This window comes from Aegilops tauschii, chromosome 1, assembly GCF_002575655.3.
Source record: "Aegilops tauschii subsp. strangulata cultivar AL8/78 chromosome 1, Aet v6.0, whole genome shotgun sequence".
Lineage (NCBI taxonomy): Eukaryota > Viridiplantae > Streptophyta > Magnoliopsida > Poales > Poaceae > Aegilops > Aegilops tauschii.
The window spans coordinates 297,031,230-297,057,807 of NC_053035.3; positions in this window are offsets into that span (position 1 = coordinate 297,031,230).

Here is a 26,578-nt window from a genome sequence, read left to right on the forward strand (position 1 = left end):
AAGCTTGCGCAACGCGCGGGGGCGTTCTTTTGGCCAAACGGTGGCGCCAATGAATCGTCGGTGAGCCCGTTCCCACGCAACCTCGCAGGTTCCCGCGCAAGCTTCCCGCCTGACTCGGTGAAATCCCCCAAAATCCCAATGCTTACCGGCCTGCTATAAAAACCCTCATGGCCGACGAGTCCTGCGTCGCATTTTCCCCTCCCTCCCTGTAGCTTATCTCGTCTGCTTCTCCCACAATCGACAATGGCATCGGTCCGTCGTTGTTGCTCAGCCACTCCACCGTCATCAGAGGACAGCTCCAGCTGGGAGGCTACACTACGGCGGCGGCGCAGTCCCCAGTGTAGTGTAGTGCGCGTGGCGTCCCTGTTGGGTGTGCGCGGAACACCCACTACACGCTCCGCCGCCGCTGCCCATCGGCAGCAGTTGCCGGCCGCCGTTGCCGCCACACCACCGTCGAAAGCTAGGGCCATCTCCCGCTCTGCCGCCGCGGCCCGGAGGCGGGAGGTGGCCGTCGTGGCCGCCACCCCTCTGCCGGCCAGCGTGGCCATCACCCGCTCCGCCACCGTGGCCCGAAGGCGGTAGGTGGTGGTTGTGGCCGCCACCCCATCGTCGGCCGTCGTGGCCACCAGCCCACCGTCGACCATCGGGATCATCACTCGCTCCGCTCGAAGGAGGGAGGCGGAGGTGGAGGCCCGCACGTGCGTCAGCGAGCTTGCGCGCTACATCGAGTTCCTGCGGGAGGAGGAGGAGCGCCTCGTCGAGCATGCAAAGAGCCTTACCGCAGCCATGGCCGCAGCACACGCCGACGCAGAGGCGAGGAATCAGGAGATCTACAAGCAGTCCGGCCGCTTCGAGAGGGATTGTCTGGAGCGGCAGTGGGCGTTCGAGCCAGCGAGCGTCGCTGAACGTGCAGCAGCGGCAGGCACCGTATTGCATTTGTCCAGCTCGTCGGTAGGCTCCTCCTCCTCCTCTGCCTCTTATTGAGCGCGCTCGGCAGAGGAGAGGCTGCCGGAAGTAGCACAAAGCCCCTCCGTGGTAGTAGTAGTATTTAGGGGCTATTTTGTTCAGTTCATCTGACTATAGATGTGTGGTCGAACTGTACAACGTACTTAAAATTAGCTAGTATATATAGTTGAACTAGCTATTTCAGTTTGAGTACGTGGTTGGCAACAATTGGGGAGAAGTTTGGTCGGTTCAGCTGTCGAGTTGAACTGTTTGTATAAATTAAGAATGACTACTTAATCTATGAATGAAATCTATGCTTAATTACTAAATTTTAGTTGCAAAAATTACATGGTGCTAATGATTTCCAGCTGCATATTTTGACAAATCGCAGTGCTACAAGGATTGACAAATGGCAACGTTACTAGATCAACAAATGTAAATCTTTCCAATTTGACAAATGGCAACATACCCAATATGACAGATGCAAATCTTACCAAATTGTTTGTACGTGATTGCACACGGGTCATCCAAAACAACCGTTTGCGTTGAAGGGACGCACAAATCCTGCGCTGCTCTCACTTTGCATACGGGTGTTCTATCTAAATCGTTTGCGATCAAGAGCTGCATAAATCCTGCTCGGCACATTTTCTCTTGGCTTCCTGGGGAAGCTGTCGGTTTGCATACGGGTGTTCTAACTAAAACGTTTGCGATGAGTGTTTTATATTTAAAAAGCAAATTAAACTGCGGCTTGGGCGCCATTAATGGAGAGGATGCGAGCAAGGCGGGCGGCCATGGAAGTCAAAGGGCTCGCTTCCCAGTGAGCCTGCGCAGCGTACAGCTCGCACGCTTCCTGGTGAGCCTGCGCACTCGAGGACAGCTTGCATGCCTCTCGGTCAGCCTGCGCACCGGACGGCGCTCGCACGCCTCCCGTTCAGTCAAGGTCAAGCAGCTGTCCGCACGGCACCTCCTACAGCCATTAAAACCAAGACACATGGCGTCACGTGAATGGTAAACAGAATTTTGGATTTACTAGAATTTAAAAACCAGGCATCTCAATGTTTTTTCCGGCAATCAACGGTGCCCTGGTGTTTGAAATTCATTCCCATTTCTTGCATGGGACCTAAGCATGCACCCAAGGACACAGATTTGATTTTTCAACCAATTTATATGCACTTGAGCATGTGCATGTAGTTCAAATTTGAATTATGCACATAAATGCATTGAAAACTCAGTAAATGCATAAAAATGTCCAAATGAACCCCGAAAAATCACAAAAATTCACACAACACTCCTGTTGTTCCATGTTGACACGAGAAAAAAATTGAAAGCAATAAGAGGCAATGGGTATCGTTTCGTCCCCAAAGGTGGAACGTTCCCTACCAAAAACCATCATGCTTATTGTGAGAAGCTCCGGTTTGTGAGAAGCATATACCCAAACCTGCCCCAAATGGGACAAAATTTGTACCACGGCATGTTGATGCCGCTCCATGATAGCATTCCAAGTTTCATGAATTTCAGACGAGTTTTGGATTTACTAGTATTTAAAAACCAGGCATCTTAATGTTTTGCCGGCAATCAACGGTGACCTGGTGTTTGAAATTCATTCCCATTTCTTGCATGGGACCTAAGTATGCACCCAAGGACACAGATTTGACTTTTCAACCAATTTATATGCACTGGAGCATGTGCATGTAATTCAAATTTGAATTATGCACATAAATGCATTGAAAACTCAGTTAATGCATAAAAATGTCCAAACGAACCCCGAAAAATCACAAAAATTCACACAACACTCCTGTTGTTCTATGTTTACACGAGAAAAAATTTGAAAGCAATAAGAGGCAATGGGTATCGTTTCGTCCCCAAAGGTGGGACGCTCCCTACCGAAAACCATCATGCTTGTTGTGAGAAGCATATACCCAAACCTGCCCCAAATGGGACAAAATTTGTACCATAGAATGTTGATGCCGCTCCATGATAGCATGCCAAGTTTCATGAATTTCAGACGAGTTTTGGATTTACTAGAATTTAAAAACCAGATATCTCAATGTTTTGCCGGCAATCAACGGTGCCCTGGTGTTTGAAATTCATTCTCATTTCTTGCATGGGACCTAAGCATGCACCCAAGGACACAGATTTGATTTTTCAACCAATTTATATGCACTGGAGCATGTGCATGTAGTTCAAATTTGAATTATGCACATAAATGCATTGAAAACTCAGTTAATGCATAAAAATGTCCAAACGAACCCCGAATAATCACAAAAATTCACACAACACTCCTGTTGTTCTATGTTGACACGAGAAAAAAAATTGAAAGCAATAAGAGGCAATGGATATCGTTTCGTCCCCAAAGGTGGGACGTTCCCTACTGAAAACCATCATGCTTGTTGTGATAAGCTCCAGTTTGTGAGAAACATATACCCAAACCTGACACAAATGGGACAAAATTTGTACCACGGAATGTCGGGTGCCCTTCCATGATAGCATGTCAAGTTTCATGAATTTCAGACGACTTTTGGATTTACTAGAATTTAAAAACCAGGCATCTCAAAGTTTTGCCGGCAATCAACGGTGCCCTGGTGTTTGAAATTCATTCCCATTTCTTGCATGGGACCTAACCATGCACCCAAGGACACAGATTTTATTTTTCAACCAATTTATATGCACTAGAGAATGTGCATGTAGTTCAAATTTGAATTATGCACATAAAATGCCTGGAAAACCCAGTTAATGATAAAAATGTCCAAACGAACCCCGAAAAATTCCAAAATTAAACACAACACTCTTGTTTTTCTATGTTGACAATTGAATTTTTTTGAAAGCAATAAGAGGCAACGGATATCGTTTCGTCCCCAAAGGTGGCACGTTCCCTACCGAAACCATCACGCTTGTTGTGAGAAGCTCTGGTTTGTGAGAAGCTTATACCCAAACCTGCCCCAAATGGGACAAAAAATTTACCACGACATGTTGATGCCGCTACATGATAGCATGCCAAGTTTCATGAATTTCAGACGAGTTTTGGATTTACTAGAATTTAAAAACCAGGTATCTCAATGTTTGCGACCGAGTGATGGTGGCAGGGTGTTTGAAATTCATTCCCATTTCTTGCATGGGACCTAAGCATGCAACCAAGGACACATATTTGATTTTTCAATAAGTTTATATGCACTGGAGCATGTGCATGTAGTTCAAATTTGAATTATGCGCATAAAATGCCTGGAAAACCAAGTTAATGTATAAAAATGTACAAGCGAACCCTGAATAATTCCAATTTTTTGACGACACACCTATAGTTGCATGTTCACTACAGATAAAAGTTCTAACAATTCAAACACCATCCTTTGTAGCTGTGACCCCATTACGTAATTCAAATGATCAAGACGATAAATCAAGTAGATCGCACACGGTTTATTATCACCAACCGTATGAGATGCAGCACAAAATATCTTGGAGCACCGTCGGTGTATAGTACGCCCATGGCTTACGAGAGAAGGTGCATCGGCTACAGTCCACAGCCGGCGTGTCAAGCACACTAGCTCACTCCCCAAATATCATTTCACTGTTCAATCGTCGCCGGTGAAAGATGGGGACGTGGACCCGCGTCTTGAGGCCAACTTCGGCGGCCCACTCCGGCGAGAGCGCGGCCATAGCCGCCAGGCGCGTGCTAACAAGCTTCGTGAGGGCGACTGCAGTCTGCGTCCGGGCGGCCAAGGCAGCCCAAATGGCCGTTGTTGCTTCTCAGGCGGCGGCAGCAGCATCTGCCTCGGGGATAGCAACTGGCGAGAGAGGCACAACAAATGTCCGTTCCGCAGCGGCGGCCTTAGCCCTGATGGAGGCCGCCCACCATCATGTCGAGGCCGCACGCCCAGCTCGTGGCGCTCACCGCACAAATCGAAGGAAGCTTCTCCGACAATGGTCGGCAACCCACGGCCGAAGAGTTGGCAATCGCCGAGAGAGTTCAAGCAGCCATCCATTCCTGTGCGGCATACTTTGCCACGACGGAGCCCGCCAAAGCCCAGATCATGGCCGCCCACGCCCTGCTCGTGGCGGCCTATTCCAAAGATATGGCGGACACGGATGGCGAGATGCTTGCCGAGTATGGTGCGATTGATGCCATGGAGCCCCTTCCCCAGGAGACCGTCGGGCGCGAGCTGGACATGGAGGCGGCGGCGGAGATCGACGAGCACCAGCCGTACTAGTACTATTTGTTTTGCTTAATTAAGAGCGTCGGTCATTAATTAGTTAGAGTAATGTTTAGGTCAGCTAGCTCTGTTTAATTGCTGAACTTGCTCGCTTAAGAAGTGTGGGTGTGTTGTAGTCTCCTTTGTGTACCCAAATTATGCAATGACGTGGATGACCACTCTAACCATGGAAATTTGAACCAAAAATTTTGACGTTCAAAACTCATCACACACGGGTTAAGCTATCTAAATCGTTTGTGATGTTCACATATCATGCACGGTTCTGAATAAGGGACCGTGTCTGATGACACTTTGCGCGTCCGTTTTTTGGCTGAAGCGATTCAAATTTTTTGCTTCCGCGGAAATATCTACCTCCCCACCCCTTCCCCCTTACCAAAAGCCACATTTCCCTCCTTTCCGCCTTCCTTTCCAAGTTGAAACCTTTACTCCTTGCTTGCAGCGCCGCCTCCTCACCGGCGACCCACCTTCACGCTGCTCGGCCTCGCCTATCCAAGCAGGTAATCCACACCCGACCCCCATCCTCCTCCTCCTTCCACATCCCACATGCCCCGACCGTCGGCGCGAGCGCGACACCTTCCACCCAAATCATTGACCCCTCCACCAAATAAGCACCGCACTAAGCCATGGTGCACGCAGTATAGCCAGGATCTCAAGGAGCATTTGGTAGCGGAGAAGCAAATCGCGGCCGCACGTAAGGATGTGGTCGCGATGGCTGCCATTCGTGCCGACCCCCAGATCTTGGAGGAGCACCTCGCCGTCGAGGCCACCGTTGACACCTCGCGCGCCAACGCCGCGACGCGGTTGGCTGCTTTAAAAGACAGTTCGTGGCGTTTTCTCAAGGCCATCATTTGCTAGCTCTGCCTTTCCTTAACAAATTCTAGTGTATATGTTCTATATTTCGTGCAATGTGGTGTTCAGTTAACTACTTGGTTCAATTATGCAAATGTGATGTTCAATTCTTCAGCGTGCAATATTTCCAAGTTGTTAAGCATGCTTGGTTTGGTTAATTGTCTGATCTTCTATTACGAGTATGTTATATTGTGCAATGTGGTGCTCAGTTAACGTTTGGTTCATTTGTTGTGGTGTTTAGTTAACTGCTTGGTTCAATTCTGCAATGCGATGTTCAATTGTTGTGGCTGCATTCTGTTATTGTATACCATGTGAGAAATAAATCGAATTTGGTTGTACTAAATACATGAGAAACAAATACAATTGCTATATTTCCAAGTTGTTAAGCATGCTTGGTTTGGTTAACTGTGTAAGGGCATATTTATCCCTAAGATGTTTTGGTGATTGATGACAATGCTTTTGCGGACTAATCGTGTGCGTTGAGTGTTTTTCAGAGATTCATCCTTTTGGCACGAGACGATTTCCTCCCCTCGGAGCTTAAAGCGAAGACGGTGTAGTCCTTTCGGATTAGTTTGGTGGACTAGTTTCATAGGGATCACCGTACTATCAAGAGGGGGTCCATTTTGGAAAGGCTAGGGCGGAATCATCACGTACACTTCCTTTGCCCCTCCCTCCGAGCCTTTCCGTTTCGATGATGGGCTTGTTTCTCTTCTCATTGTGCCCTCTCTGGTCCCAGCGGTAGTACCGCGGGCCAGAGCGGTAGTACCGCTTGGGTGCTACAAGCAGTAGTACCGCTCTGGAGCGGTAGTACCGCCCAGAGCAGTAGTACCGCTAGTAGCTCCCATGTGTGTACTATCTCTGGTCCCAGCGGTAGTACCGTGGGACGGAGCGTTAGTACCGCTTGGGTGCCACAAGCGGTAGTACCGCTCCAGAGCAGTAGTACCGCTAGTGGCCCCAAGCAGTACCGCGGTGGTCTCGTGCTAGTACCGCCTCGATTCGAGGGTTCCTTTTTCGTGTCGGGTTCTACGGTACTGGCGGCGGCTGTGGGGGGCCGTAGTACCGCTCCAGTGCGGTAGTACCGCCCACCCTCCGCGGTAGTACCGCTGTGGGCCAAGCGGTAGTACCGTGTTTTGGAGCGGTAGTACCGCTTATAGTGGCAAGCGGTAGTACCCCAGCGGTACTACCGCTCTCTTCGGGGCAGAAGGGGGGTAACGGTTGGTTTGTTCCCCCCACTATATAAAGGGGTATTCTTCCCCAAAGTTGACCTACCTCTTGCCCCAAAAAGCTCCATTGTTGCTCCAAGCTCCATTTTCGCCCGATCTCTCTCCCTAGCCAATCAAACTTGTTGATTTTCTCGGGATTGGTTGAGAAGGCCACGATCTACACTTCCACCAAGAGAAATTTGATTCCCCCCACTTATCCCTAGCGGATCTTGTTACTCTTGGGTGTTTGAGCACCCTAGACGGTTGAGGTCACCGCGGAGCCATAGTCCATTGTGGTGAAGCTTTGTGGTGTCGTTGGGAGCCTCCAATTAAGTTGTGGAGATTGCCCCAACCTTGTTTGTAAAGGTCCGGTCGCCGCCTTCAAGGGCACCAATAGTGGAATCAGGGCATCTTGCATTGTGTGAGGGTGTGAGGAGAATACGGTGGCCCTTGTGGCTTCTTGGGGAGCATTGTGCCTCCACACCGCTCCAACGGAGACGTACTTCCCCTCAAAAGGAAGGAACTTCGGTAACACATCCTCGTCTTCACCGGCTCCACTCTTGGTTATCTCGTTCCTTTACTTTAGCAAATTTACTTGTGCTATATCTCTTACTTGCTTGCGTGCTTGTGTCCTTGCATCATATAGGTTTCTCACTTAGTTGCATATCTAGACAACCTATATTGATGCAAAGTTTAATTTGGTAAAGAAAAGCTAAAAATTGTTAGTTGCCTATTCACCCTCCCCTCTAGTCAACTATATCGATCCTTTCAATTGGTATCAGAGCCTCGTCTCTTTATTAAGGACTTTACCGTCCAAAGAGTATGGTTGACGTCGTAGACGGTGCGGAGGAGCACTCCGGTGAGAATCCAGTCTCGTCTACGGGAGATGGGGGAACCGCGGTCTCTCGTGAGGAATTCAATGTGGCGTTGGACACATTGAAAACCTCCATGACGACCAAGGTCGAAAGCATGTTGAATAAATTCTTAGAAGGGCTTAAACTTACCACCGCACCATTGAAAGTGGGTGATCCCGCTAACAAGGTGACGGATGCTACCTCCGACAAGGGGGAAGCTTCTAGCGAGAAGGCTCCTTGTTCTAGTGATAAAAATGGGACCGGCATCTTTGCCCATGTGGAACCTCCACCTGTCTATGGTGGACCGCTCCCTTCCACTCATTTAAATCATGCCGGCCCGACCCCTAAGATTGAGAAGAATGTAGATTTTGATTCTTGGGTCTATCGTTTTAAGCGTCATTTAAATCATGTGAACACTAACCTTTGGAGAATCATTGAAGAAGGCTTCTATCCGCATGACCGAAGTAACTTCACTCCTAGAGAAGTTGTGGATCATCAATTCAATGAGAATGCCCTCTTCATCATCCAAGAAGCCATCCCACCCGAAGATCTTCCTCATCTCCGGCCTTACACCGTGGCCAAAGATGCGTGGCTCCAAGTTGTTTCCCTTTATCGGGGAAGCGCAAGCATTCAACGCTCCAACTATGAAGTGGTGCAAGATGAAGCCGACGAGTTTGCAATGAAAGAAGATGAAGAACCTCGTGAGCTTTTTCGAAGAGTAACCAAACTCGCGGTCTCGCTCCGAGATCATGGAAGCAAGGACAGGATGACAATTGGATCAAGCACAAGTTCCTCAAGGCAATGATGCCCTACCATAAAGCCATGTCCTCCGTAATTCGTCAAAGGCCAGACTTTCACACCTTGTCCTCAAGTGAAGTGTTGGATGAGTTTGTGGCTATGAGCATTTTGGACAAGACCGCCGACAATGCGGTTCTTCGCTCTCAAAGAGTTAAGAAGCCCAACCTTGCTCTAAAGGCCAAGGTTAGTATGGAGGAAGACGATGAAGAGGAAGAAGAGGAGGGCAACCTCGAAGATACGAAGTATGCCTATCATGAACACATGGCTCTTGCTTCAAGGCAATTTTGGAGCAAGAAGAACACGAGGCCAAACTTCAACAAAAGCAACTCAAGTGGCGCAAAGGGCAAGCAACGGATGAGGACTTGCTTCAATTGTGGCAATGTTAGCCACTTTGTTGCGGAGTGCCCTTACGAGAAGAGGGAAGACAATGGTGGCAAGCTCATTAGAAAAGACAAGGCCAAGTCGTTCCCCAACAAGAGCAACTTCACCAAGAAGACTCCTCCCAAGGCGTTGGTGGTTCAAGAAGAGTACAATGAGGATGATGACGATGATGAAGATAGTGAGTCGGTTGCCATGGCCTCCGTTGCCATTGCGAAGACTCCACGAGTGTCTCTCTTCGACTCACCCAATGAGAACATCACCGCCAAGTGCCTCATGGCTAAAGCCACCAATAAGGTAACCTCCAACATCAAAACTACCATCATTAATCATCCTTCTTCGACGGATAGCATTGATGAACGTGAGGGGACAAATGTGGAGGAAAATGAGTTTGAGATCTTTATGGGTAAACTCAAGGGTAAATCCAAGAAGCACTTCGTTGCTCTCTTGGAACAACTTGGTGAAGCCAATGACATGATCGAGGCTCACGAAGATACCATCTCTAAGATGGAGGGGCATAGTCGTGACTATGCCGATGAGATTTCGGATCTTTCCAATGATCTTGACGAAGACGTGGTCTTCGTTTGGCTCTTGAGGAGTCATACAACGATGATCATGCTAAGTTAAAGAAAGATCTTGATCATGCTCTTGTTATGTCTCGTGTGCTAAACTCCGAGAAGGCAAAACTTGGGGTTGATCTTGCTAGACTCAAAGAGGAGTTTGGCATTCTCGACAAGGCTCACAAAGTCTTGAAGGGTGTTCATGCTAGCCTCAAGGAGTCTCATGATCAACTCCAAGTGAAGCTAACAAAGGAGAAAGCCACCTTTCCTCATATGGTGTTAATTGATAATGCAAATGCTACTAACCCGTGTTGTGAGCATGTGCATCTTGTTGAGGAGAATGCTAAGTTGAAGGAGCAACTTGAGAAAGGCCTTGTGTCATGCATACAAGGTGAGAAGAACCTCAACGACCTCTTGAGCAATCAAAAAGAAGTTGTGGCCAAGGAGGGGATTGGGTTCACACCCAATCCCAAGAACAAGAAGAAGAATGACAAGACCAAGCGACCTCCTCCTCTCAAGCAAACTTTTGTGAAGGAGGGAGAGGGTGCTTCCAAGGAGAAGAAGAACAATGCGAAGGGTGGCGGTGTCAAGAAGAGCAATGCCACTCCTTCCAACAAAGCCGGCGACTTTAATCCTTCATATGTGTTATGCCGTGCTAGTGATGGGCATGTTTATGCCAAATTCGTTGGTTCTCCTTATGAGTACATTGAATGGTCTATTTGGGTTCCTAAGACCCTCATTACTAACATCAAAGGACCCATTACAAAATGGGTACCTAAAACCAAGCATTGATCTCTTGTAGGTGTTTGCTTCCAGTGGGGGATCATGGTTGCTCGATAGTGGAGCTACAAATCATATGACCGGAAGCAAGGACTTGGTGGTGGACGTGCACAAGATTCCATCTATGCCCACCAATGTCGAGTGGGGTGATGCCTCGTCTTCTAAGGTATTGGGACTCGGCAAAGTTGTCATTTCTCATGATCTCACGATCGAGAAGGTCATGCTAGTTGAGTCCCTTGCATACAATTTACTTTCCGTTCGTCAACTTGCTATCATGGGCTTTGCCACCTTCTTTGATATTGATACCGTGGCCCTCTTGTGGAGCAAGACTCTTAAAGTAGCCTTTGTTGGGCATGTCGAGAACGGTCTCTATGTGATTAACTTTTCGGAGCGACCCACTAAGACCGCGACATGCCTAATGGCTAAAGTTGATGTGGGATGGCTTTGGCATCGACGTTTAGCCCATGTCAATATGAGATCTTTGCAAAGTCTTCTCAAGGGGGACCATGTCCGTGGACTAACGAACGTTAGTTTTGCCAAAGATCGTGCTTGCAGTGCCTGTATCGAAGGAAAGCTTCATGAGAAGGCTCACCCTCCCACGACTCTTATTTACTCGAAGAGGCTGTTGGAGCTCCTTCATTTGGATCTCTTTGGGCCTCCATCCTTTGATAGTCTTGGGGGTAGAAAGTATTTCTTGGTAATTGTGGATGATTACTCTAGATACACGTGGGTGTATTTCTTCAAGAGGAAGAGTGAGACCCAACAAACAGTCATTGACTTTGCAAATGAAGCCCAACGTCAACACAATGCAAAGATCTTGACAATAAGAAGTGACAACGGCACCGAGTTCAAGAACTACACCTTGGATGAGTTTCTCAGTGATGAGGGGATCAAGCATCAATATTCCCCACCTTACACCCCTCAACAAAATGGTGTTGCGGAGAGGAAGAATCGGACGTTGATGGATGCGGCAAGGACCATGATGGCGGAGTTCAAGTCTCCATACAAGTTTTGGGCCGAAGCCATCAACACCGCGTGTCATGCTTCAAATCGGCTCTATCTTCGCAAAGGCTTGAACAAGACTCCATATGAGATCCTCACCGGTAACAAGCCCAACCTCAAGTACTTTCGGGTGTTCGAGTGTAAGTGTTTCGTTCTCAAGAAAGGTGTTCATTTGTCTAAATTTGAGACTAGAGCTCATGAGGGCATATTTGTTGGTTATGCTACAAACTCCCATGCTTACCGTGTTCTCAATAAGTCCACGGGACTTATTGAGGAGACGTGTAACGTGGAGTTTGATGAAAATAACGGCTCCCAAGTGGGGCAAAGTGGTACTTGTGATGTAGGTGATGAAATTCCTCCCCAAGTCATAAGAAGAATGGGTATTGGATATATCCTACCCATTGAGGAACCCTTGTGACCGAAGGAGAAGGACAATGCTCCACTCAAGTGGAGCCATCACCAACCAAAGACCCACACGCTTTCGAAGAACAAAGTGAAGGCCCTCAACCTCATGAACAAGATCAAGGGCAAGATCAACTTCAAGATGGTGGTGATCCACCAAATGATGCCCAAGGTCAAGTTCTTCCCCTCGAGCTAATTCAAGATCAAGAACAAGCTCAAGACGACGCTCAAGATGATCTATTAACCCCTCCTAACTTCACCTACGAGGAGGAACTGGAGCGTCGTGCCGCTAAGATCGCTTCCAAGCTCACCACCAAAGGTCATCTCATGGAGAATGTGGTTGGAAGCCTAAGAAAGGGGGTAAGCACTCGTAGACAATTAGCAAACTATTGTGAATGTAGCGACCAGACCTCAAATGGCCTGTGCTGCTATGCACCAGTGTCATCCCTGGATCAGTAATGCTGACACGCACAGTACAAATGGAGGATTTATAACAGAGTAGCAATCACACACTTATTACATCGAATATCTCCAAAGAGATTAAGTATGAAAACATGGCTTAAGGCCATCTAATAACGATAACAGCGGAAGACTTGGAAGATAAGTGAGTCCATCAACTCCAGCGGCATCACTGAGTATAAGACCACGACCTAAGGCACCTTACTCGTCGTCTGAAAAGTCTGCAACATGAAACGTTGCAGCCTGAAAACGGGTCAGCACATAGAATATGCTGGCAATGTAACACATAGAGAACAATGAACAATAATAATGCTATACTACATGCATTTATGGCTGGTGGAAAGCTCTATGGTTACAGTTTTGCGAAAAGCCAATTTTATCCTACTTCAAAAGGAATAAATTTTATTTAACTATCATGGTGGTTGAAACATTGAGAAGGTACCTCCAACTCAATCCCAATTAAGTATCATCATTAACCCAACAAAATTAATTATAAGTATCACGGTGATGAGATTCAAATGATAATCCAGGTACTAGATACTCAAATTGTCCATAACCGGGGACACGGCTAACCATGATTAGTTTGTACACTCTGCAGAGGTTTGTGCACTTTTCCCCACAAGACTCGATCGCCTCCGCTTGATTCTCGCACTGCATGATGTTTGAGAAACGGATGACCGAGACACAGTCTTTCAGAAACAATCACTCTTTACTCTGGATGGACCGGTACACCTACTTTCCCCTACATCTGCTAGTCCACCTCTTCAAGAGATCCTGTAACCTACTCAGCTATGCTAGAGCCCATAATAGCTTGTGGCTGCACACGGAAGTTTCTAGCATGAATAATCTTATGATCCCTTTGAGCCTGGGTGGCGGACCTTATACATACAGGCAACACTGGGTTCTCCAGGTGCCTCAATCCACCCAGATGTGAGTTTTAGTTGCCACCTTAAGTTGAACCATTATTAACAATCTCACATCTGTCATGAATATCACTCAAACCCAATCCACGTCTACGAGCATAGCATGGCAATATAATAGCAACGTAGAAGTAACTCCCAAGGGTTTGATAAAGTAAAACAGGTAATAGGTACTACCTCAACTACTTCCCAATACCCACAGTTTATTTAGATCCTAATCATGCAATGTGTTTGAGGAAATAGATCTAATGCAATAAAACTGGGTATGAACGGGATATGATCAAAGTGTTACTTGCCTTGCTGATGATCCGCAAAACCTAGCGATTCGAAGTAACAAGCGGCACACTCCGGGTACTCTATCGCCAACAAACAAGCATACAATCAGTACTCATCTAATGCACAGGTAAAACTCGAATGAAAGATCCAACCAGAAAGTTCAACTTAAGAACTCCGGTTTGCAAAAAGAAACAACTCGAAAGAAGCAACGAAAGTCAAACGGCGAAAGAAAGAAACTTCGTTTGCTAATCTGGATCTAGGTCAAATTTTTACTGTAGCAAAAACTTGTTTGAGTAGGTTAAACGGAAAGAGAATTTCGAGACGAAACTCTAGGCGCTTGAATCGCCTGATTCCGATAAACGAGCGAGAAGTTAAACAGAGTTGAAGATTCGATCAGAAATCGAATCTGAGATAATCGCAGAAAAATCCGACGAAAAAGAAAAACGGACGAACGGTTAAAGAACGGACGTTCGTTAACAGAGAAAAACCGACGAACGCGTTCGTTAAAACGAACGGTTCGGTGAACGTTCGCAAAATAATAAAACCGAAAAAAAACCGATCTAGGGTTTTTTTTTAAACGAAAGTTTTTTTTTTAGAAAACCGGCAAAGTCAACGGGCGGCGGGCATACCTCGTCCGGCTCCGGCGAGGGGCTCCGGCGGGGCGGCGAACTCGGGCGGCGGGGAGCGGGGCTCGGCAAGGGGCGGGCGAGGGCGAGGCGGCGGCTCCCGGCGGCGGCGGCGGGGCGTGTTGCGGGCGGCGGCAATGAGGGGTTCCGGCGGCGGAGGTGGTGAGGAAAGAGAGGGGGTGGTATTTAAGGGGGGGTGCGGCGGCTTGGGGAAGGGGTCGGGCGAGGGGAGGCGTGCGGCGGCCGGATTCGGTCATGGCGGCGGCGAGCTCCCGTGCGGGAAGAGGAAGGCGCGAGGCGGGCCGTCGGCTGGGCCTTTGGCCCAGTCGGCGCGCGGGCGTTTTTTTTTAAGTTCCGCGGAAAATATTGCGTAGAAAAATAAAAAAAAAATCCGAAAAATATGAAATAAATTTTCCCCGTCTAGTTAGAAAATCTAGAATAGGGTGAACATTTTTATAATCAAAAATAAATATTTTGAAAACATGCAATATTTTTAATGCAATAAAAATTGCAAATAAAATCCAAATAAATTCCAAATAATGATTTTAACATTTTTCCTCCAGTATTTCAATTGTTTTGGAGAAGTCATTTTTTCCCCTCTCATTTATTTAAAATGAAATATTTTTCCGGAGAGAAAAATAAGTAAAACCACAATCCTCGTTGGAAAATTAAATTTGAAAAATTCGAGAAAATCCCCAACTCTCTCCGAGGGTCCTTGAGTTGCTTAGGATTTATCGAGGATTTGTCAAAATGCAACAAAACATGATATGCAATGATGATCTATGTATAACATTCCAAATTGAAAATTTGGGATGTTAGAAACCTACCCCCCTTAAGATGAATCTCGCCCTCGAGATTCGGGTTGGCTAGAAAACAGGTGGGAGTGGTTTTTCCGTAGATCTTCCTCTCGCTCCCAGGTGGCTTCATCCTCCGTGTGGTGACTCCACTGAACTTTGCAAAACTTGATAACCTTGCTGCGGGTAACTCGGCTGGCATATTCGAGAATCTTAACTGGCTTCTCCTCATAGGTCAAATCACTTTCCAACTGAATCGCTTCCCGTGGCACAGTATCTCTCAGCGGTATCTCAGCCATTTCTGCGTGGCACTTCTTCAACTGAGAAACATGAAATACATCATGTACTCCAGACAATCCTTCGGGCAATTCCAACTTGTAGGCAACTTCTCCCATACGTTCCAACACTCTGTATGGTCCGATAAAACGGGGCGCTAACTTTCCTTTAACTCCAAAGCGCTTCACTCCTCGAAGTGGTGATACTCGAAGATACACTCTGTCTCCGACTTCGTGAACTGTCTCCTTTCGTTTAGAATCAGCATAACTCTTCTGCCTGGACTGGGCTACTTTGAGCCTATCGCGAATCAACCTTACTTTCTGTTCAGACTCCTTAATCAAATCTGGTCCAAACAACTGACGATCTCCAACTTCGTCCCATAACAACGGTGTTCTACACCTCCTTCCGTACAAAGCTTCGAAAGGGGCCATCTTCAAACTGGTTTGATAACTGTTGTTATACGAAAACTCCGCATATGGCAAATTGTCGTCCCAACTAGATCCATAATCTAGTGCACATGCTCTCAACATGTCCTCCAAAATCTGGTTGACTCTCTCGGTCTGTCCATCTGTCTGTGGGTGAAATGTTGTACTAAATTCCAGCCTGGTTCCCAACATTTCATGTAACTGCTTCCAAAACTTCGAGGTAAATTGGGTTCCTCTGTCTGATACAATGGTCCTCGGAACTCCATGCAAACATACTATCCTGGTCATGTATATCTTAGCCAACTTAGCACTGGTGTAAGTGGTCTTCACTGGAATGAAATGAGCCACTTTCGTCAAACGGTCGACTACAACCCATATCGAGTCATAGCCTGAACGAGTCCTGGGTAATCCCGTGATAAAATCCATGCCTATTTTATCCCACTTCCATTCGGGTATCGGCAATGGTCGTAGCAATCCTGCTGGCTTCTGATGCTCTGCCTTCACTCTCTGACATACATCACAAACTGCTACATACTCCGCAATATCCTTCTTCATTCCGGTCCACCAGAAAGTATTCTTCAAATCCAAATACATCTTGGTATTCCCTGGGTGAATCGAGTATGGTGAATCATGGGCTTCCTGCAAAATCAACTTCCTGATCTCCGGATCATTTGGCACATATACGTGGTCTTCGAACCATAAGGTATCGTGCTCATCCTCACGAAATCCCTTGGCTTTTCCTTTGCTCATCTTCTCCTTTATCTCTTCAATCTCCTTGTCTGTCTTCTGAGCTTCTCTGATCCTTTCCATCAAGGTAGACTGAATCTCCAATGTCGCTAAATAGCCTCTAGGGACTATCTCCAAACATAGCTCGCGAAGGTCCTCGGCTAACTCCTGAGGTAACTCTCCTGTCATGAGGGTGTTGACATGACTCTTGCGGCTCACTGCGTCTGCTACTACGTTAGCCTTTCCAGGGTGATAATGCAATCTCATATCATAATCTTTAATGAGCTCCAACCATCTCCTCTGTCTGAGATATAACTCCTTCTGCGTGAAAATGTACTTCAAACTCTTGTGATCCGTGTACACCTCACAATGGTTTCCGATGAGAAAATGTCTCCATGTCTTCAATGCATGCACCACGGCTGCTAATTCCAAATCATGCGTAGCATAATTCTTCTCATGGGGTTTAAGTTGTCGTGAAGCATACGACACAACTCTTCCTTCCTGCATAAGCACTGCTCCAAGTCCTCGACGAGAAGCGTCGCAATAAACTTCATAATCCTTGCGCTGATCTGGCAGAATCAACACTGGTGATGTAACCAATCGTTTCATCAACTCTTGGAAACTAGCTTCACATTCCTCAGTCCAATTGAATTTGGTGTCCTTCTTCAATAGCTCAGTCATGGGCTTAGCAATCCTTGAGAAATTCTCGATAAATCTCCGGTAGTATCCTGCAAGTCCAAGAAAACTCCGGATTTCTCCAACTGTCGTGGGTGATTCCCAACTTGTCACTGTGTCAACCTTGGCAGGGTCTACTGCTATTCCTTCTCCAGAAATAACATGTCCAAGGAATCCAACTTCCTTCAACCAAAACTCACATTTGCTGAACTTGGCATATAATTGATGTTCTCTGAGCTTCTCAAGTACCAATCGTAAATGCTCCTCATGCTCTTCTTCATCCTTGGAAAAGATTAAAATATCATCAATGAACACCACGACGAACTTATCCAAAAACTCCATAAACACTTTGTTCATCAGGTTCATGAAATAGGCAGGCGCGTTAGTCAGTCCAAATGACATAACGGTATACTCATACAATCCATATCTGGTGGTAAATGCCGTCTTGGGTATATCCTGCTCTCGAATCTTTAACTGATGGTACCCTGATCGTAGATCAATCTTGGAAAATACTTTAGCTCCTTGCAAGCGGTCAAACAAATCATTTATCATCGGCAGTGGGTACTTGTTTTTGATGGTCACTTCATTCAATCCTCGGTAATCAACAACCATCCTCAGCGATCCATCTTTCTTCTCCACTAGAAGTATTGGTGATCCCCACGGTGACGAACTTGGGCGAATATAGACTTTATCCAGTAACTCCTTGATCTGCTTCTTAATTTCCTCCAAATCCTTTGCGGGCATCCTGTACGGTCTCTTAGATATTGGCCCTGTGCCTGGAAAAAGTTCAATCAAGAACTCAATGTCTCTATCTGGTGGCATGCCTGGCAACTCTTCTGGAAATACATCCGGATAATCCTTCACCACTAGTACTTCCTCCTGTACAACTCCTGATAAGGAATTCACTTGAGTCCTCTTCGGCATATGCCAGGATACATACTTGATCCTTTTTCCTTCCGGGGTGGTAAGCAAAATCGTCTTGCTGGCACAATCGATGTTTCCTCCATACAACGATAGCCAATCCATTCCCAAGATCACATCCAAACCTTGCGATTCCAAAACAATGAGGTCTGAGGGGAAAACATGCCTACCAATGGCCAATGGTATCTGAAAACATCCTTGGGTGGCCATATACTCTGCTCCTGGCGAGGTTACTAACATGGGGCTTTTGAGAACTTGGGTGGACATCTTAAACTTGTTTACGAATCCCCTTTATATGTATGAATGCGATGCACCAGTATCGAAAAGAACGGTTGCAGTAAATGATTTAACCAAAAACTTACCTATTACTGCATCAGGCTGAGCTTCAACCTCCTCCACGCTCACGTGGTTCACATGTCCTTTGTTGAACGGGTTCGGCTTCTTCCCAGAGCTTCCATTGCCAGTTCCATTTTGGGCTTTGGGACAATCGGTAGCATAATGTCCCGTCTTCTGGCACTTGAAACAAGTAATGTGACTTAGATCTCTCTTGGTTGGGGTAGATGGGTTGGTGCGGTTCTGTCCGTTTCCTCCTCCATTCCCATTACCATTCTTGGAGCCATTATGGTTGTGCGAACTACCTCCTCCATGGGTATGCTGAAACTGTCCTCCCGGCTTCGGGGTAAATCGTGGCTTCTGCTGGGCTCCAGAATTGTACTTCCCTTGTCCATACTTCCTCTTACGGTTTTCAATCTGTTGTTGCTTCCCTTCAATCATGAGAGCTCTATCTACCAGCTCCTGGTAGTTGTTGAAAGTTGCTACCATCAGCTGCATACTCAGCTCATCATTCAATCCTTCCAAAAACTTCTCCTGCTTGGCTGCATCTGTAGCAACGTCATCTGGTGCATAACGTGCTAACTTACTGAAATCCTCCACATACTGGCCTACGGTGCGTCCTCCTTGGCGTAGGTTGCGAAACTCACGCTTCTTCATAGCCATAGCTCCTGCTGAAACATGAGCTGTACGGAAAGCTTGCTGAAACTGGTCCCATGTGACAGTGTCAATAGGGTGCGTGGCTGTATAATTCTCCCACCATGATGCTGCGGGTCCATCAAGCTGATGTGCGGCAAAACGCACTCTTTCCGCATCTGTGCATCCTGCAGTGGTCAACTCCCTTCCAACTTTGCAAAGCCAATCATCTGCAACAATCGGCTCGGTGCTACTGGAAAACACCGGCGGGTTTAGCCTTAAGAAACGGGCTAAGTGATCAACAGGTGGTGGTGGCGGTGGGTTGTTGTTGTTGTTGCCTTGGTTCTGAACTAACACTTGCATCAGGGCATTCTGTTGCTGAATCAACTGGGTGATCTCTGGTGGAAAAACAAATCCGGTGTCGCGTCTCGGAGGCATCTGATAGGTTTAGAAAAGATGAGAGTTTAGAATAGAATGAGGTCTAGAGAGAAAACACTACCCATATGCTCATGAGACAAATTCAATCAATATCACTCAATCAATCCAAACAAGGCAAAACAATCGATTTAACTAGCGTTACAAAGTGCTTGAACTATACTATTAAATGGGGGAAAAACTACTACTGATATGGTGGTCTACTAAAAATTCTGATCCGTTGAAGACTCCATGATGTCAGCTCCAGCTTCATCAATCCATTCGTCTTCACTTGGTTCCGAGTCGGTGTCGTCGATGATGATGTAGTTATCCGGACAAGTGCATTCGTCGACTTCTGCTTTTGGCATGGGATTTCCCACGAATGATCCAATCTTATTCTCCAGGTCGTCAATCTTCCCTACTAGTGCGTTGATTTCCTCCAAATAATCTTCGCGGGTAGCCTTGAGTTCTTCTTGGAGTTCCTTGATCTTCGTTAATGCCTTCTTCAGTTCTTCCTTGTCCGTGCACATCTGATTCTCCTGGCGTCGAATATGCTGGTTCTGCTCCTGGATGAAAGCTGCAATTGATCCATCCTTCTTGGTCTTGATCATCTCCCATTGCGCGTCTCGACGTCCACAAATCTGATAAATTGTATCCTTAAGCTCCTGGTGATAGACTTCTCCAATGTGTCCCATGGCGATGTGTGTGGCCATGCTCTTCCCTAAACTCCAAGTTGGTGCTTCGAAAACCAATCTCATGGGTTCCGTAATTGGCACAAACGTTCTTCCTGGAATGATAACTTGAATCTTCCAGCTCTCCTCTTCAGGTAATGTGGCGTTCTAGGTTCCGGTGACGCTTGGTATTCCTATGTTCAAGTACTTGGTGACTTCCTTCAAGTGTCGGCCAAACGGCGTGTCTTCATCTGGTTGCTTGAACTTGCTCCTTGCATTCGCCATTCCTAAAAGAGTAGAAAGTGGAGAGGGGTCAGAAATGAGAAGAGAGAAGCTTTCTAGGGCTTAAGCTTAGTGGTCGTGTCCTACAGTCAGCGTGTGCTCTGTGAACTTTGTAGCGACCAGACCTCAAATGGCCTGTGCTGCTGTGCACCAGTGTCATCCCTGGATCAGTAATGCTGACACGCACAGTACAAATGGAGGATTTATAACAGAGTAGCAATCACACACTTATTACATCGAATATCTCCAAAGAGATTAAGTATGAAAACATGGCTTAAGGCCATCTAATAACGATAACAGCGGAAGACTTGGAAGATAAGTGAGTCCATCAACTCCAGCGGCATCACTGAGTATAAGACCACGACCTAAGGCACCTTACTCGTTGTCTGAAAAGTCTGCAACATGAAACGTTGCAGCCCAAAAACGAGTCAGCACATAGAATATGCTGGCAATGTAACACAAAGAGAACAATGAACAATAATAATGCTATACTACATGCATTTATGGCTGGTGGAAAGCTCTATGGTTACAGTTTTGCGAAAAGCCAATTTTATCCTACTTCAAAAGGAATAAATTTTATTTAACTATCATGGTGGTTGAAACATTGAGAAGGTACCTCCAACTCAATCCCAATTAAGTATCATCATTAACCCAACAAAATTAATTATAAGTATCACGGTGATGAGATTCAAATGATAATCCAGGTACTAGATACTCAAATTGTCCATAACCGGGGACACGGCTAACCATGATTAGTTTGTACACTCTGCAGAGGTTTGTGCACTTTTCCCCACAAGACTCGATCGCCTCCGCTTGATTCTCGCACTGCATGATGTTTGAGAAACGGATGACCGAGACACAGTCTTTCAGAAACAATCACTCTTTACTCTGGATGGACCGGTACACCTACTTTCCCCTACATCTGCTAGTCCACCTCTTCAAGAGATCCTGTAACCTACTCAGCTATGCTAGAGCCCATAATAGCTTGTGGCTGCACACGGAAGTTTCTAGCATGAATAATCTTATGATCCCTTTGAGCCTGGGTGGCGGACCTTATACATACAGGCAACACTGGGTTCTCCAGGTGCCTCAATCCACCCAGATGTGAGTTTTAGTTGCCACCTTAAGTTGAACCATTATTAACAATCTCACATCTGTCATGAATATCACTCAAACCCAATCCACGTCTACGAGCATAGCATGGCAATATAATAGCAACGTAGAAGTAACTCCCAAGGGTTTGATAAAGTAAAACAGGTAATAGGTACTACCTCAACTACTTCCCAATACCCACAGTTTATTTAGATCCTAATCATGCAATGTGTTTGAGGAAATAGATCTAATGCAATAAAACTGGGTATGAACGGGATATGATCAAAGTGTTACTTGCCTTGCTGATGATCCGCAAAACCTAGCGATTCGAAGTAACAAGCGGCACACTCCGGGTACTCTATCGCCAACAAACAAGCATACAATCAGTACTCATCTAATGCACAGGTAAAACTCGAATGAAAGATCCAACCAGAAAGTTCAACTTAAGAACTCCGGTTTGCAAAAAGAAACAACTCGAAAGAAGCAACGAAAGTCAAACGGCGAAAGAAAGAAACTTCGTTTGCTAATCTGGATCTAGGTCAAATATACTGTAGCAAAAACTTGTTTGAGTAGGTTAAACGGAAAGAGAATTTCGAGACGAAACTCTAGGCGCTTGAATCGCCTGATTCCGATAAACGAGCGAGAAGTTAAACAGGGTTGAAGATTCGATCAGAAATCGAATCTGAGATAATCGCAGAAAAATCCGACGAAAAAGAAAAACGGACGAACGGTTAAAGAACGGACGTTCGTTAACAGAGAAAAACCGACGAACGCGTTCGTTAAAACGAACGGTTCGGTGAACGCTCGCAAAATAATAAAACCGAAAAAAAAACCGATCTAGGGATTTTTTTTAACGAAAGGTTTTTTTTAGAAAACCGGCAAAGTCAACGGGCGGCGGGCATACCTCGTCGGGCTCCGGCGAGGGGCTCAGGCGGGGCGGCGAACTCGGGCGGCGGGGCGCGGGGCTCGGCAAGGGGCGGGCGAGGGCGAGGGCGGCGGCTCCCGGCGGCGGCGGCGCTGGCCACGGCGGCGGCGGCGGGGCGTGTTGCGGGCGGCGGCGATGAGGGGCTCCGGCGGCGGCGGTGGTGAGGAAAGAGAGGGGGGCGGTATTTAAGGGGGAGGTGCGGCGGCTTGGGGAAGGGGTCGGGCGAGGGGAGGCGTGCGGCGGCCGGATGCGGTCATGGCGGCGGCGAGCTCCCGTGCGGGAACAGGAAGGCGCGAGGCGGGCCGTCGCCTGGGCCTTTGGCCTAGTCGGCGCGCGGGCTTTTTTTTAAGTTCCGCGGAAAATATTGCGTAGAAAAATAAATAAAAATCAGAAAAATATGAAATAAATTTTCCCCGTCTTGTTAGAAAATCTAGAATAGGGTGAACATTTTTATAATCAAAAATAAATATTTTGAAAACATGCAATATTTTTAATGCAATAAAAATTGCAAATAAAATCCAAATAAATTCCAAATAATGATTTTAACATTTTTCCTCCAGTATTTCAATTGTTTTGGAGAAGTCATTTTTTCTCCTCTCGTTTATTTAAAATGAAATATTTTTCCGGAGAGAAAAATAAGTAAAACCACAATCCTCGTTGGAAAATTAAATTTGAAAAATTCGAGAAAATCCCCAACTCTCTCCGAGGGTCCTTGAGTTGCTTAGGATTTATCGAGGATTTGTCAAAATGCAACAAAACATGATATGCAATGATGATCTATGTATAACATTCCAAATTGAAAATTTGGGATGTTACAGTGAACATCATGCGTTTGTTTCTTGTGTCGAACCCCAAAAGGTTTTTGAAGCGCTTGAGGACCCGGATTGGCTCAACGCCATGCATGAAGAACTCAACAACTTCGAACATAACCAAGTGTGGAAGTTAGTGCCAAGGCCAACCGGGAATCATAATGTCATTGGAACCAAGTGGATATTCAAGAACAAGCAAGACGCTCATGGAATCATTGTTCGCAACAAGGCTCGTTTGATGGCACAAGGCTACTCCCAAGTCGAGGGTATCGACTACGGTGAAACCTTTGCCCCCGTTGCTCGCCTTGAATCTATTCGTTTGTTGATTGCTTATGCTTCTCATCATAATTTCACTTTGCAACAAATGGATGTGAAGAGTGCTTTTCTTAATGGTCCCATAAATGAGTTGGTATATGTCAAACAACCCCCCGGGTTCGAAGATCCCTATTTACCCGATCATGTGTATCAACTCGACAAGGCGCTCTATGGCCTTAAACAAGCCCCACGTGCGTGGTATGAGCATCTTACGGAGTTGTTACAAGATCGTGGATTCGAAATCAGGAAAATCGACCCCACTCTTTTTACTAAGAAGGTCAAAGGGGAGTTGTTTGTGTGCCAACTATATGTTGATGATATTATTTTTGGTTCCCCTAACAAAGCTTTCAATGAAGAATTTGCCGCTCTCATGACCTCAAAGTTCAAGATGTCTATGATGGGAGAGTTGAAGTTCTTTCTCGTATTTGAAATCAAACAAAGAAGAGAAGGAACCTTCATCAACCAAGCCAAATACACTCAAGACATGCTAAAGAGATTCAAGCTAAGTGATGTCAAGCCGGCCTCCACTCCAATGCCCACCAAGTGCCAACTTGACATTGATCCCAATGGTAAAGCGGTGGATCAAAAGGTATATCGCTCTATGATTGGATCCTTGCTTTACCTTTGTGCATCTAGACCGGATATCATGTTGAGTGTGGGGATATGTGCACGGTTTCAAGCCGCACCTAAGGAAAGCCACTTTGTGGCGGTCAAGCGAATCTTTCGATATTTGGCTCATACCCCAAACTTTGGCCTATGGTACCCAAGAGGAGCAAACTTCAAGCTTGTAGGTTATTCGGACTCCGATGGGCGGGAGACAAAGTGGATAGGAAGTCCACTTCCGGAGGGTGCCAATTTCTTGGTTGCTCTTTGGTAAGTTGGTCTTCTAAAAAGCAAAGTTGTGTGTCTCTCTCGTCCACCGAAGCGGAGTATGTGGCGGCCGGAAGTTGTTGTGCACAACTCTTATGGATGAGGCAAACTTTAAAAGGATTACGGTGTCATTTGTGACAAAGTGCCTCTTTGGTGTGACAATGAAAGTGCTATCAAGATTTCTCTCAACCCGGTGCAACACTTCAAGACAAAGCATATTGAGATTCGGTATCACTTCATCCGGGATCATATTAGGCGAGGGGAGATCGAGCTCAACTATGTCAACACTCATGATAACCTTGTAGATATTTTCACGAAGCCATTGGATGAAGCAAGATTTCGAGAGTTAAGGCATGAGCTAAATAGCATTGATTCGAGCAATGTGGTTTGAACCTTTGCACACCCCTCACATTCATTGTGCATTCTTGTCTAGGTGTAGGCATGGACGTAGGGGGAGTGTTGTTCTCTCAATGAACTTTCCCTCCCCCCACAATGCATAAACTGATCTCACTCTTTCACATTAGCCATTTTTGATGGTACTTGTGCTTCAAAGACGAGCTTTGGTCATGGGCCCAAGGATAATTCTTCGCGGTGCCATACCAAGTGACTCAAACATAGGTGGCCTCGGCCACCGCCCTCTCGTATAGAGGCGTGTGATTCTTGTTCTCTTGCTAGTGCTCTTGTTGGTCATCTTGCCGTAGTTTCCCGTCTTTCGTTTTGCACCATATGTGTTGAGTCTGGTTTGAGTTGCGCTGGGCGGTACTACCGTTGTGTAGGAGAGGTACTACTGCTGGAGCGGTACTACCGCTTATGTGGGTAAGCGGTACTACCACCCCTCGCCATGGTACTACCGCTGAGGGGCGGGGCCAGGGGGTTAAGTCGTGGGCAGGGGTGGTTTCCTCCACCCCATACCCATTTGCTTCGTCCCCTGGTTCCTCTTCCTCTCTCTCTAGCGCCATCTCGCCGCGGGAAGACTCCGGCGGCCCTCCGTCTCCGGACCGTTCCTCTCCATTTCCTTCGGTGGAGTCGATCCCCACCTCGTCCTCTTGCCATGGATGCCGGTATTGCCCCCGTTCCTCTTCTCTTCTTGTCTAGTTTTTAGATCTCGCGTTTTAGGGGCAATAGTGGTTGCATCTCTAGATTTTTGGCCAAATCTAGGCTTGAGTAGGTTGGAGAAGGCAACTAGACTCTTTGGATTGATGTTTGGTAGGTTTATTTTTGAATTTGGCATCCCCGGTAGTGCTGGATCTGACCACGGCAGTAGGGATCCGCCGGGCCCCGTCTCGGGCGGTACTACCGCCCATCTGGCATGGTACTACCGCTGGAGCGGTACTACCGCCCGTATGGCGCGGTAGTACCGCTGGCGCGGTACTGCCGCTGAGCAGGCACGGTACTACCGCCGATGCCCAGTTCCATTGTTTCCTACCACATGCTGATCCATATTTGTTGTGTTTATTTGGTTTTGATCGTTCCTTCTGGTTGTTTCTTGTGTCCGTGTGTTTGGTTCCAGGTGATGACCATCCTGAGCAGCAAGTCCGCCGTGTCAACCCCGGGCGTTCAACGTCGAAGCGGTACCGCTCATCTGAGACTGCAGGTGGTTCTTCCAGTGCGCCACAGCCGGCAGGGGGTGCTTCCTCAAGTGCTAATCCTCCTCGCAAGAAGAAGACTGCCAGCCGACCGAAGCCAAGTGGCAAGAAAGTGACTGAGATGTCTAGCAAGGAATTTTGGGACAGGCGTCGGCGCAACCCTTATGAGGAAGACCAAGAACCCAATCTTGTCAATCGCCCGTTCTGGAACCGGTTTCAGTATGCCACATACTTTGATGTGATCAAGGCTAAGAATAACCTCTTTGTCAATGTTCATTCCATCAACACGGATGCTATGGAGAAGGACCTTGAGTACTTTGGTGATGCCCTTCAGATGTGCTCTCAGTTGAACATTCTCAGGATCATGCAGTTCAACAAGGACTTTGATGCAGATTTGCTGGCACAGTTCTTTGCCACTGTTCATCTAGGAACTGATGCAGACAGGACTCTGACTTGGATGACAAATGGAAAGGTGCTAGCTGTCAAGTGGCAGGCCTTCATGGAGCTGCTTGAGGTGGAAGATCAAGGGCTCGAGACTCCAGTTGGTTTTCGTCCTCACCAGAATGCTGCCTCCA